This window comes from Mastomys coucha, unplaced genomic scaffold (genome assembly GCF_008632895.1).
Source record: "Mastomys coucha isolate ucsf_1 unplaced genomic scaffold, UCSF_Mcou_1 pScaffold17, whole genome shotgun sequence".
In the NCBI taxonomy this organism is placed as follows: Eukaryota; Metazoa; Chordata; class Mammalia; order Rodentia; family Muridae; genus Mastomys; species Mastomys coucha.
The window spans coordinates 3,310,267-3,323,711 of record NW_022196899.1 but is presented as its reverse complement, the minus strand read 5'-3'; the positions used below and the strand labels follow the sequence as shown (position 1 = coordinate 3,323,711).

The 13,445-nt window shown below is 39.1% G+C and overlaps 1 pseudogene; it reads right to left on the bottom strand.

Moving 5' to 3' along the window:
- Positions 1 to 1,180: 1,180 nt before the first annotated feature.
- On the bottom strand, positions 1,181 to 3,307 carry LOC116094841 (annotated as a pseudogene).
- Positions 3,308 to 13,445: the final 10,138 nt, after the last annotated feature.

Genomic DNA, 13,445 nt, shown 5'->3' with positions numbered 1-13,445 from the left:
TGCTAACGGCAAGCCAGATGTCATCGCCATCTTGTAATGGCGATGTGCTTACGACGTGGCTTCCCACATTCAATGAGTTGTGTAGGAGTTGTCTTAGGCAATAAGCCTTGATGTCAGTTTGTAAAGAACAACAATCTTCAAAAGAGCCTGCATTGCTTGGGGGATCTCCATGGGGTCCCTTTGGCAAGCGACTCCCAGTTCCAAAACTAAAAGCTCTGTTTGGTGACAAGAGGTGTCTATTTGGGACTCTCTCGCCCTTGTTATTTGGAGACTTCATTAGGATCACCTTCATATATTTTAGGGAGATTCTATTATACTCGGTTTCCAAATTCCCCTCAAATGCCTCAAATATCTCAAAGACTCCTCAGTTCTCTCTGCCTCTCTCTCTGTGTCTCTGTCTCTGCATTCCTCTCCCTAGTTTTTTGTTTTTGTTTTGTTTTTTTGTTTGTTATTTATTATTTACACTACTGAAATAGTTCCCTAAGAACAATGTACAGCGTGTTCATTTAAAAGGAGCAATTCCCTTCAATACAAGAACTGTATAAAGCAATGCTGTCAACATCAAACAGTAGTCACATTACATATCTGCAGACTTAAGCATTGCAAGTGACAGGTGTTTTTAATCTTATGGCTAGATGTTTGCTGCCACGGTGTTAGCAGTGACAAGGACACCCAGCTGGAGTAGGCAGAAATGCTATCCATGCTTCTGAGAGTGGAGTTGGTGATGGTGCCTTTTACTACTGTAGTAAGCTGTGCTCACGACTACAGTTTTAGGCAGCAGTGCTTCTACTTAGCTGCCAAAAAGAAGCATATTCTTACCCTGCAGTGTTATTTCAGTCTCCTTGTCATCCTGTCATGTAGGGCATAGCCTTACTAAGCAGATGCCCTTCATTCTTAAAGAACACTGACACAACTCCAGCTTGAGGATCTTCGTAGTAGACTGCAGTAGAGAAACTCGGAAGGACAACTCTTGGGAAACAAGGAAGGACAACTCTTGGGAGTTTTCAACATAACAAAGCAAGTTATTACTTAAAACCTGGTCTGGGGCTTTTGGTTTTGCTTTTCATTTTAAAAGGGAAAGCACTAGCTAGTTTGAAGATGGATTTGGTCTCAGACTCAGGCAGCTGATTATACAAGGAGACAAAAGCATACAAGACAAAACTCATTTTCAAAGTCATAAGATAACATTGGTAGATATATTTTTCTCCACTTTTCATTTTCCTTTCTCTTTTTTTGCATTTTTTAGAGGGTTCGGGAAACACCTCAATAATTAATGCCAGAGAACATTTCTTCAAGAGTAAATTAAGACAGAGAGAAGAGAACTTTTTTTTTTAGTACTTTGTTATGATCTTCAAAAAAATTACAAAATTAAATTTACAAAGCATTGGAAGAATTAAATTTACAAAGCTAGGCAGCCTGGCATCTGCTTCAGTGTCCAGCACAATCATGGTAATGCCTAGCAAAGAAACAAAGGTCCCTGGACCTCACAGATCTTCAGCTCTGAGTGTAACTGGTAACTACCGTCCTTGCCCCTTTCATGGATACCTTTCCCAGTACTTGTGATTCAGATCTAGGAAGTTATCAGGCTTGGTTATCTCCTTGAGGTACTGAGTGAGCCTCACCAGTTCCTTGTCTTTATTACAGTTTAGATGAGCTTTCACGAAAGGCCTTATCTTCAGTCCATTTTGTGGATTCATTAGAAAATTTCTTCCTATGTCATCAAACATAATGTTTTTTTGAGGTTTTTTTTTTCTTTTTTGCTGTAGAATTCAGAGAACTTTCCCCAAATGACATTGAAAGGCTTCACATCAATGAGCCCCCTCCATGGCGTGTGCACAGTTATGGTGGCACACTCTCCAGAATGAAGGTGATCTTATAGTTGGTGCTTGTGCTCACTCCCAGTTCCTTCACTTTAGCTTAAATCCACTTCATATTTGTTGTAGACAAAATAACAGTGTCATAATCTTCATATGCAGATGTTAGAAATTCATGAAGGTAATGGTCTCAATAACTCTATTCCAGTCTCTGCACAAGACGTATGATCATATAGTGAATGATCAACATCCTGCACCGGAAGCTTCTTCTCCTCCCTGGGAGGGTTCGGCACTTCCACTTGGTACTCTTTGACTCTGTGAGAGATCTTCAGTAGGTTTTCTTCCCTGTTTTCTACTTCAGTTACTTCATCTTCATTGTCAAAATCATTGATGACATCATCATCATCATCATCGAGGGAGGACATAAAACATTCCAAGCTCTCCTCACAAGTCCCCGTCATCGTGATTTTAGTATTTGGTTTCAGTTTGAGAGCTCCAAGATTAACATCATTTTCTGCAGGTTTGTCTTTAACTTTGAGCCTTAGTAATGTCTGGCACTCTGGGAGCACTCCCATACGAGTCTTGAGGAACTGCTTGAGATCCAGCACAGTACCATATTCTAAGAGCATAGTCACTGAGTATTCCTGCCCACCCCATTTCACAACGATGGGGAGTGCCACTCTTCAAGCATATGAAGCAGTAGCTTTCTGTCAGAACAAAACACCTGGAGTGAGGCAGAACCAGCAAATGCAGATGAAAATGCCGGTCACAGCAGAATCTAAGGAGACAGGAAGTCTCCTCTCTCTACTTGATCCTCTCATTATTACACCTTGCCCCTAGCCCATCCATAAAAATCTATTCTTTTGCCCTCAAGGGAGAACCATGTCTTCTCCCCTAGTCCCTTTCTTTATACCTAATCTTTCTGGGCCTATGGAATGTAGCTTGACTATCACTTATTTAATGACTACTATTCACATACATACACAATGTATTTATCTCTTTGGGTCTGTGGTACCTTACTCAGCATGATTTTTTTTTCTAGCTTGCCTGCAAATTTCATAATTTCATTTTTATTTTATTTTCTTTATTCATTATTCTGTTGAGGAAAACCTAGGTTATATCCACTTTCTGGCTCTTATGAATACAGCAGCAATAAATATGGTTAAGCAAGTGTGTGACACAAAATTTGGAAGAGCTTATACAAGTTTGGACTTGTGGTTGAAGTTGGTGGTGACTACCCTGATGGCTCTCTCATCGATCCTGGATAATTCAGGGGAATTCATTGATAATTGAGGTGAGGAAGACTCTAAACAGCCTTGCTACTTTTCTTTCCTCTGCCTGAGACAACACTGGCTCTTCAATGACTCCGTTATTTCCATAATACAACAACCTTGATATACAATCACATCTTTGCAAATTAGGATTGGTGTCCCTTTTCTGTTTTTTTCATTCTCTTACAAAAGCTCAGTGGTACTTGGGAAGAAAGTAGCCATTGTGCTAAAAATGATAAACAAAAAGACTGTTGTTCAGCTTCCATGTGTATGTGGGATTTTTATTGCTTATGTTGTTATGGAAGTCCAGCCTTACTCCATGGTGATCTTCTTGTAACTGTTGAGGCCTGCTTTGTGACCGATCATATGGCCAATTTTGGAGAAGGTACTATGAGATGCTGAGAAGAAGGTATATATTTTCTTTTGTTGTTTTAGGATGAAATGTTCTATAGTTATTTATTATCTGTTAAATCCATTTGGTTCATAACTTCTGTTAGTTTCACTATGTCTCTGTTTACTTTCTGTTTTCCTGATCTGTCCATTGTTGAAGTCTCCCACTATTACTGTGAGAGGTACAATGTGCACTTTGAGCTTTAGCAAAGTCTCTTTTATGAAAGTGGGTGCCCTTGCATTAGGAGCATAGATGTTCAGAATAGAGAGTTCTTCTTGGTGGATTTTTCCTTAGATGAGTATAAAATCCCCTTCCTTATCTTTTTTGATAACTTTAGGTTGAGAGTAAATTTTATTCAATATTAGAATGTCTACTCCAGCTTGTTTCTACTCAATGATAATGTGGAAAGGAAGAAAGAAAGAAATTTAAGACTTTTTAAAGTTTAATGAAAATGAAGCCACAACATACCCAAACTTATGGGACACAAAGAAAGCAGTCCTAAGAGGAGAACTCATAGCTCTGAGTGCCTCCGAAAAGAAACTGGAGAAAGCATACACTAGCAGCTTGACAACACATTTGAAAGTTCTAGATCAAAAAGAAGCAAATAGACCCAAGAGGAGTAGAAGGAAGGAAATAATTAAGCTCAGGGCTGAAATCATCCAAGTGGAAACAAAAAGAACTATACAAAGAATCTACCAAACCAGGAGCTGATTCTTTGAGAAAATCAACAAAAGAGATAAACCCTTAGCCAGACTAACTAGAGGGCACAGAGACAGTATCCTAATTAACAAAATCAGAAATGAAAAGGGAGACATAACAAAAGAAACTGAGGACATACAAAAAAAATCATCAGATCCCACTACAAAAGCCTATAGTCAACAAAACTGGAAAATCTGGATGAAATGGACAATTTTCTAGACAGATACCAGTTACCAAAGTTAAATCAGGATCAGATAAATGATCTAAACAGTCCCACCTCCCCTAAAGAAATAGAATCAGTCATTAATAGTCTCCCAACCAAAAAAAAAAAAAGAAAAAGAAAAAAAATAAAGCCCAGGATCACATGAGTTTAGTGCAGAGTTTTAACAGACTTTCAAAGAAGACCTAATAACAATACTTCTCAATGCCTGGAATGTGACAAAGGCAGATAGCCAACAAGATAAGCAAATGCTTTTTCTTCAGAACACAGTTGATGGGACCAAAAAATTGAATGATAATAAGTTGGAGTGAAAGTTGCAATACTATAATAAGGGAAAATAAGTAGACTTGGGAATTCTGTTTAATTTTGTACAGAAAAAAAATTGAAGTCTGAGCCAGGGTCCCCAATAGGACACCATTTATACCATTTATACAGTTCATTTAATGCCTAAGTTCAAACTAATGCCTGAATGAAGATTTCACCTCTACACTCCTGTTCAGTGGTTCTCAAGCTTATTCATGCTGTGAGCCTTTCATATAGTTCCTTATTTTGTGGTAACACCCCCCCCAGCCATAAAATTATTTTTGTGGCTACTTTGAATTGTAATTTTCCTACTGTTATGAGTCATAATTAAATATCAAATATGCGTGTATGGGTCTGCAGCAGGTCATCTGTGGATATGTTGTAGCTGTTCACTTGGCATTTTTGTGAGACCTCTAACAATGGGAGTGGGTGTGGTTGACGCTTTTGCCTGCTCCTGAGATTCCTTTCCTCCTAGTGGGTTACCTTGATCAGCCACCATATAAGGGTGTTTGCCTTTCTTTAGTGTATCTTGGTATGTTTGGCTGTCATCTATTGGAGGCCTGTTCTTGAAGAGGAAACAGAGAGGGAATGGATATAGGGGAAGCAGGGCATGGAGCTGTGAGGAGTGTTGGAAGGGTAAACTATAACTGGCATGTATAATATGCAAGACAACTCTACTTTTCAAAAAAAAAAAAACAATTGAAATCTGTTACTGGTTTCACAGCATTCTCATATATGTGATCTATAGATAATTAAATGGGAAATAGGGGATAGAATCCTGGCGATCAGCAAGATTATGCGAGAGGAAGAGCCACCCGATAATCTGGGATTGTCAAGGACCAGCCTCTGCTTGGAAAGGGTTCTGAGGAAGGGGTGTTTGGGAGCAGCAAAAGAAATGACTCAGAGTCAGTGAGGTGGGTACAAGCTGACCCTTGTGTTTTGCTCAAAACAGCTCTTTAGACAGTTCATTTAGATAGCTCAGCTCTTGCAGACTGCATCCCAGTTTTTAATTTACATATTCATTAAATTGTTTACCCAGGTTTCCTTTTGATTATCCCATGAGTCAGCATGCTCTGAACTTAGCTATTTGATTCTTAGAAAAGGACTACTAAGTAAAAATTTCTTTAAACACATAGCAATGAATTAAGAGATCTGCCTGCTTCTATTAGCAGACCTTAAGTTAGCTGAGAAGAATCCTGCTCTGAGATCAACACTTCCTAAATCTCTTTATCTCCTTCCTTAGTATCTTTTTGACAAGCTGGCTCATAGTTCAGCTGCCCCTGCTCTTTTAGGTCCATGAAGCCCCTCAAATATTTCACACTGCATCCTTATATTATAGTTGAGAAATTATACATTTTTGAACTTGTGTTTTCAGAGTTCTTTCCAACAGCTTTAAGGGCTGTCTTGAAGACCACAGCATTTACCATTTGCTAAGATACACCCTTGCCTAACAGGCTTGTTGGTACTTCTAATTATCGTGGAGTCATTAACTTTGGTGGGGAGAACATCTCCTGAAGAAGGAACATAAAATACATTGTGTATGTTATTCTACAAGTAAGCCTCACACCAAGAATTATCAACATTCATGGAGGCCCACACCCTGCTGGCTCTGCTCCTGGGGTGGGAACCATGTCATATTGTCTCATCCATGGCCACATAGGATTCAGCATGAGATAGAATGGGAATTCAATCTGGATGGACCTGGAGATAGAATACTTTGAAGGGCTTATGCTTTTTGGAGCATCTGCATATGGGGAGATAAAATTGGGAGGTGGGTCATGTTGACCTGAAATCATATTGGTAATTAATACTCTACAGAACAACCATCTGAAAAGAACACTGCTGTGTTAGTTGATGGGATATACTGATTTAACATTGGAAAGACAGGTGGGTATGAATCATTTTATCAGTCAAATGGGATACAGCTTTTTCCAGAGGTGGCTAATAAAGAAATGTAATGAGCATTTTTAGGAGGTGTTGGCATATTTGGATCCTTGATCTTGGTGATGTTTACCTAACTGTGTTTATTCTAGAAAAATACATATGACTATGAACATAGGCTCACTTTTAAATATTCATTATGCTTTAATACAAAATTTAAAAGTACTGATACCTGGGATTCACACTACAAGTAAATTAAAATCTGTACAGACTGATTTCAGTTCCTCATACGTCTGAAAGTTTTCCAAAAGATTCTGATGGGCAGTCTATCTTTGGAGTCACTAAGAACTGTACAAACATGCATAGTTTCCCTCCCTCAAAGTGAACATTTATTTTCCATTTTGTCTTTTGTTTGTTTGTTTGTTTTTTGCAAAGGAGTAAATGTCCAGAATAGACTTTTTTAACAGAAGAGGCACAATGGCTAACTTACATAGAAGGAAATCTGTTGCACATCACCAGTCAGGAGAAATGCAAGTGAAAGCATTATTTTCTCCCTTATGCCAGAATTTAAAATATTGAAAATACCAAAATCCTGGTAAGATTGTGATGAAAACGGATGGAAGTCCTCAGCTGACAGGGATGCGTGAGAGCACATCTGGAGGATGTGGCAGAGACCTGGACTAGACGTGGCACCCAAGAATCAATGGGGGGTGACCTTAGCTCTGACTCACAGCGTTGGTTATATTTAACATGAAGAGGCCACGTATTTTAGCCAGGTAGGACCCGCAGAGGAGTTATAGGGACCTCAACCACCCATAAAATGTATGACCCTAAATTTATCTTATATAAAAGATATGGAGGGAGCAAGCACCTCTTCCTGAAATATTAAAGATACTTTATATCTTTATAGACGGGAGCTTAGCATGGCTGTCCTCTGAGAAGCTCCACCATCAGACGGATGCAGAGACCCACAGCAAAACATTGGATGGAGCTTGTGGACTCTTCTGAAGAGTAGGGAGAAGGATCGAGGCCCCTAAGGGGATAGGAACTCCACAAGAAGACCAAATAACAAGAGTCAACGAACCTGGGCCCTTGGTGCTCTTAGAGACTGAACTACCAACCGAAGGGCACACATGTGGTAGAGCTAGGCTCACATACATATGTAGCAGATATACAGCGTGGTCCTCATGTGTGTCCCCAACAACTGGAGCATGAACTCTTTTAAAAGCTGTTGCCATTACGTGGGATATGTTCTTCTAGCTGGGCTGTCTTTTTTTTTTTTTTTAAATTTTATTGCATTATGATGAGAGAAGTTACATGACTTCAATTTTTCTCAATTTTTTAACATTTAAAAACATATTTTAAGTAAATAGAATTAAATCACATTCTTGTTTTCCTTTTGTACCCCAACTCCTCCCAGAGACCCCCTTCAATACCTACAATATCTTTTTTTGCCATATTATTTAAAATTTATAAAATACTATAACAATAAAAATGAGTACTATAAAAGTTGTGTGATATAAAACAACAATCAATTTAACAGTTTTATGTAGATGCTTGTCTACGGCAACACTGAAAATACATGTTTTTATCAATATAAATTTTAAATAACTCCAAATGTATTAACTGTGTATTTCAAAATAATACATCACTACTAATATTTTCTTGAATGACCATAAACATATAAAGTGTTTTTGTTTATTCGTTTGTTTTGTATTTAGTAGAGCTTAAAATCTTGGCTCTTACTGTGGTTAACTTGATACAAGAGTTACAAACTTCAAGCAAAGCATTCAGTCTCACTCTTTGCTGTTCTTTTACAAGCCCCCCTCCCAAAGTAGACCATGACCTGTGATAATATACTGTGAATGGCGGCACCTAGATCGGGTGAACTGGTTTAACATAGAGTTTCTGTAAAAAAACGTACTGGAGTTTGAGGACTCAGTGTTGGCAAACATACATTTTAATAAACAAGAATTTAAAATACATAGGATTATTGTAAAGTCTTCTTTCTGTTTTTAATTTAAACTCTAGAGAATTTAAAGTTATATGTTTGGTTTTTATTGTTGCTCTTTTGAAAAGCTCTTGTATAGTTGAAAGCAGAGTGGTTGTCAACGGAGAACATTGACTTAGATTTTCTTTCTGGTTTCAATTCCCCAACTACATTTCTTTGGGCCATTGTGTGACTTGTATGAGTCACAGATTGTTCATTTATAGTGAAATTAGTATTTTTGACACATTAATATAAGTATGTTATTTCTATTTGTGTGCACGTTGTGCATTTGCTGATCAGAAGTCAACCTACAGGTGGCTTTTCTCTTTCTCTTTAAATCTGTCAGGTGGAACTCAGGTGCTGTCTTGGCACCAAGTATCTTTACTTGCTAAGCAACTTTGCTATATGTATAAGTATCTACATGTGCATGTATATATATACATATATGTGTAGTACATATATATATATTACTCTATCTATGTAGATAATATGAATATTCTTATTTTAGAGTAATTTTGACAAATAAAGATAACAAAATAGAGCCTCTAATCCACAGTCCGACTATATAACAATTATCTGAAGGCCCAAGACTTCTACTTTATTTCTAGGGGGAAAGTAATTCTTGTGAAATACATGTTGTTACTAGAGGAATGTGTTCCACCTAAAACAGAAAATGTGGACTAGGGCATGGATAGAAAGCAAGGAAGTCTAATCCCCTGTAATCAGGCAAGACTTCCAATGAAGGGATTGGGACTCCTACCCAACCACAAAACCTTAGGTCCACAATTTGTCCTGTCTATAAGATGTTCAGGGATAAAGATGGATCAGAAATTAAAGGAATGACTAACCACTGACAGGCCCATGCCATGAAAGGGAGACCATTCCTGACATTCTGCTCTACTTGCAGACAGGAGCCTAGCATGACTGACATTAGAGAGGCTTCACCCAGCAACTGATAGAAACTGATGCAGAGACTTATAGCCAAATATTAGGTGGTGCCTGGGAAATACAGTGGAAAGGGGGAAGAGTGGGAGGAAGAACTGAAGGAGCCAGAGGGATCAAGGACACCACAAGAAAACCTACAGACTCAATTAACCTGTCCCCATAGGGACTCACAGAGACTGAACTTCAAACCAGAGAGCTTACATGGTATGGACTATGGTCATCTGAACATACCTAAGAGTTGTGCAGCTCAGTCTCCATATGGGACCCCTAACCAAAAAAGCAGGGGCTCTGACTCTGTTGCCCACCTTTAGATCCCTTGCCCCAACTAGGCCGCCTCATCTAGCCTCAAAAGGAGAAGATGCCCTTAGTCCTACCGCAACTGTCTGTTAAGGTTGTTTGATACCCATTGGAGGCCTTCCCTCTTATGAGGAGAAAGGAGAGGGGTTGGTGGGGGTGAGAGGGAAGGATTGGGAAGAGAGCAGGGAGTAGAGGTGCAATCAGCTTTCTTCTCCCACCAAAGTGGCATAGAAACATCCTTATTTTGTCCCTTTGGCTTGATAACCTTCTTAAATTCTGTGGATTGTGTCCTTTATATTCTGTACTCTTTTAGCTAATATCTACTTATTAGTGAGCACAAACCATGCGTGTCCTCTTTAGTCTGAGATACCTTACTTAGGACAATGTTTTCTACTTCCATCTATTTGCCTGCAAAACTGATTCTTAATAACTGAATAGTATTCCATTGTACAAATGAACCACATTTTCTGTATCCATTCTTCCATTGTGGAGCATATGGGTTGTTTACAGCTTCTGGCTATCACAAATAAGGCTGTTATGAACATAGTGGAGCACATGTTCCTTGTGGTATGGTGGAGCATCTTTTGGGTATGTGCCCAAGGGTGGTATAGCTGGATCTTCAGGTAGAACTATTTCCAGTTTTCTGAGGAACTGCCAGATTGGTTTCCAGAGTAGTTGTACCAGTTTGCAATTGCGCCAGCAATGGAGGAGTGTTCCTCTTTCTTCACAACTTTTCCAAAATGTGCTGTCACTTGAGTTTTTTGATCTTAGTCTTAGTGATTGGTGTAAGGTGGAATCTCAGGGTCATTCTGATTTGCCGTTTCCTTGACCACTGATGACTTTTAAGATTTCTTTAAGTGTTTCTCAGCCATTTGAGATTCCTCTGTTGTGAATTCTCTGTTTAGGACAGAGGAAGGGAAAGGAAGGGGAAAAGGGGAAGATGATCAGGTTTGGGGGGGTGGTGAAGCCCCAAGGGCCAGCAGAATGAATGGAAATATACAACCTCAGGAGGTGGGAGGTGGGGGTACTCTCAAGAATGTACCAGAGACCCGGGAAGTGAGAGAATCTCAAGACTCAAAGGGAGGGACCTTAGATGAAGTGCCTAAGAGTGGGGAGAGGGAACTTGTAGAATCCACCTCCAGTACAAAGACTGGGCATCAAGTAGAGGGGATGGGGTTATCATCCTATAGCAAAAGCTCTGACCTAGAATTTTTCCTGTCTAGAAGAACTGCAGGGACAACCATGGAGAAGAGAGTGAGGGAAAGGTGGTCCAGTGACAGGCCCAAATTGGGATCCAGCTCAAAGGGAGTCTCCCAAGGCCTGACACTATTACTGATGCTATGGTGCTTACAGAAAGGAGCCTAGCATGGCTCTTCTCCAAAAGGCCCAACAAGCAGCTCACTGAGACAGAAGCAGATAATTGCACCTAATCAGTGGTCTGAAGTCAGGGAACCCTGTGGTTGAATTAGGGAAAGGCTGGAAGAAGCTGAGGAGGAGGACAACCCCATAAGAAGACCAGCAGTCTCAACAAACCCCCAGAAATGAACCCACACACCTACGGTCACTTGATCTTTGACAAAAGAGCTAAAACCATCCAGTAGAAAAAAGACAGCATTTTCAACAAATGGTGCTGACTCAACTGGAGGTTAGCATGTAGAAGAATGCAAATTGATCCATTCCTCTATCATCCTATATCCTTCCCATATTCAGTCATGAAACCCAGACACTATTGTGGATGCTGGTAAGTGCTGGCTGACAGGAGCCTGATACTGCTGTCTCTGGAGAGGCTGTGACAGTACCCAACTAATATAAAAGTAGAGGCTCACAGCCATCCATTGTACTGAGTACAGGGTCCCCAGTGAAAGAGCTAGAGAAAGGACCCAAGGAGCTGAAGGGTTTGCAGCCCATTAGGACGAACAACAATATGAACTAACTAGTACCCTCAGAGCTCCCAGAGACTAAATCACCAACCAAAGAGTACACATGGTGGGACTCATGGTTCCAGCAGCATATGTTTAGCAGAGGATGCCTAGTCGGTCATCAATGGGAGGAAAGGCCCTTGGCCCTGTGAATTTTCTATGCCCCAGTGTAGGGGAATGCTAGGGCCCGGAAGCTGGAGAGGGTGGGTTGGTGAGCTTGGGGGAGTGGGGAATGAATAGTGTTTTTTGTTTTTGTTTTTATTTTACCTTATTTTATTTTATTTTTTTCTTTTTTTCAGAGGGAAACTGGGAAAGGTGATATCATATGACATGTAAATAAAGAAAATATCTAATAAAAATACAGTTATTAAAAAAAGAATTCTAGCATATAGACTTTGTTTTGTTTTGTTTTTAGTAAAACTTCTCCTCAAAAATCTACCTTGTACATTCCACATTTCTTTTTTCCTGTTATTATTACAAAAGCTACCCACTTATAAATTAATGTAATGCACTTTTGTTCTCATTTGGTGTAACTGAATTTATTGTAATGAGCCTTATGATTCCACAGTGTATTGACTGTGTATATATATGTATATATACAGTCAATATATACACAGTCATATATACATATATACATAATAGTATATATTAAAGAACGTCATCTAAAACTCAGGGATTATTGGAAATTATCACTGATATTTACTTATTATATTTAGTAATATTAAAAATGTTTACCTCAGAAGACATAAAGAATCTCTTTGCCTCCTTTTCTAGTCTTTAAAAAAAAAATCTACTTACTGAAGCCTTTGTCACCTCATTTAGAAAGCCATTCAGTCCATGTGCAATCAATCCCCTTCATTTACCAGCTCTCAATATACATGTTGTCTAAAATACCGTAGTAAGGACACACTGCTGCCAACTTCAAGATGTGCCTCATGGACAACAACTATGGCACTGACCTTTCAAACACAGGAGTGCTTTTCCTCCCATTATTCTCATCTACATATAAATTCTCTCAAATTTTGCATTTAAAATGGGAATCAGATGCACACAGAAGTAAATTCCAAAACGAAGAAAACAAGCAAAATTGGAGGAAAAAAAAAACCTTTCTAAGTCGGGATAGAAAAGAGGTGTGGGAAGGTTGGTAACTCCATTGGGGAAAATGATGATCCTCATGTCTTCCAATTTATGTAATTTCAATGTCCATAATTATGCCTCTTCGTTGTATAATTTCAAGTTCTGTTGTTTACTGAATTCTGAGGAATTTTTTTTTTTTTCTAATTGTACCTATTAGGGAGTCTTACATCTCAATAACTGCTGAAATCTTATTCCTTATCCAGTTTGAAGTCACATTAGATTTCCATACCTAACATCCTAAATTAGAAAGATGTAAAAGTACCCAGGGAGAGTGTTTCACAGGTGTGTTTTGGTTTTGTGACTTAAGACAATTTTAAATATTTACAAAGTCCTTTGGACTAGGGACTTCAGACTCTGACTGATAGATGGATAATTTCACTTGAATCCCACATTGGCTTCTTCTTGTTTTTTTCTACCTGCATGTAGTAAGAGTACCCTCTCTCTCTCTCTCCCTCCCTCCCTCCCCTCCCTCCCTTCCCTCCCCCCACTCTGTGTTTGTGTGTTACTCGAGAACCGTTTTAAAAATTTAGCATCGTTGAATACTCTCTCTCTCTCTCTCTCTCTCTCTCTCTCTCTCT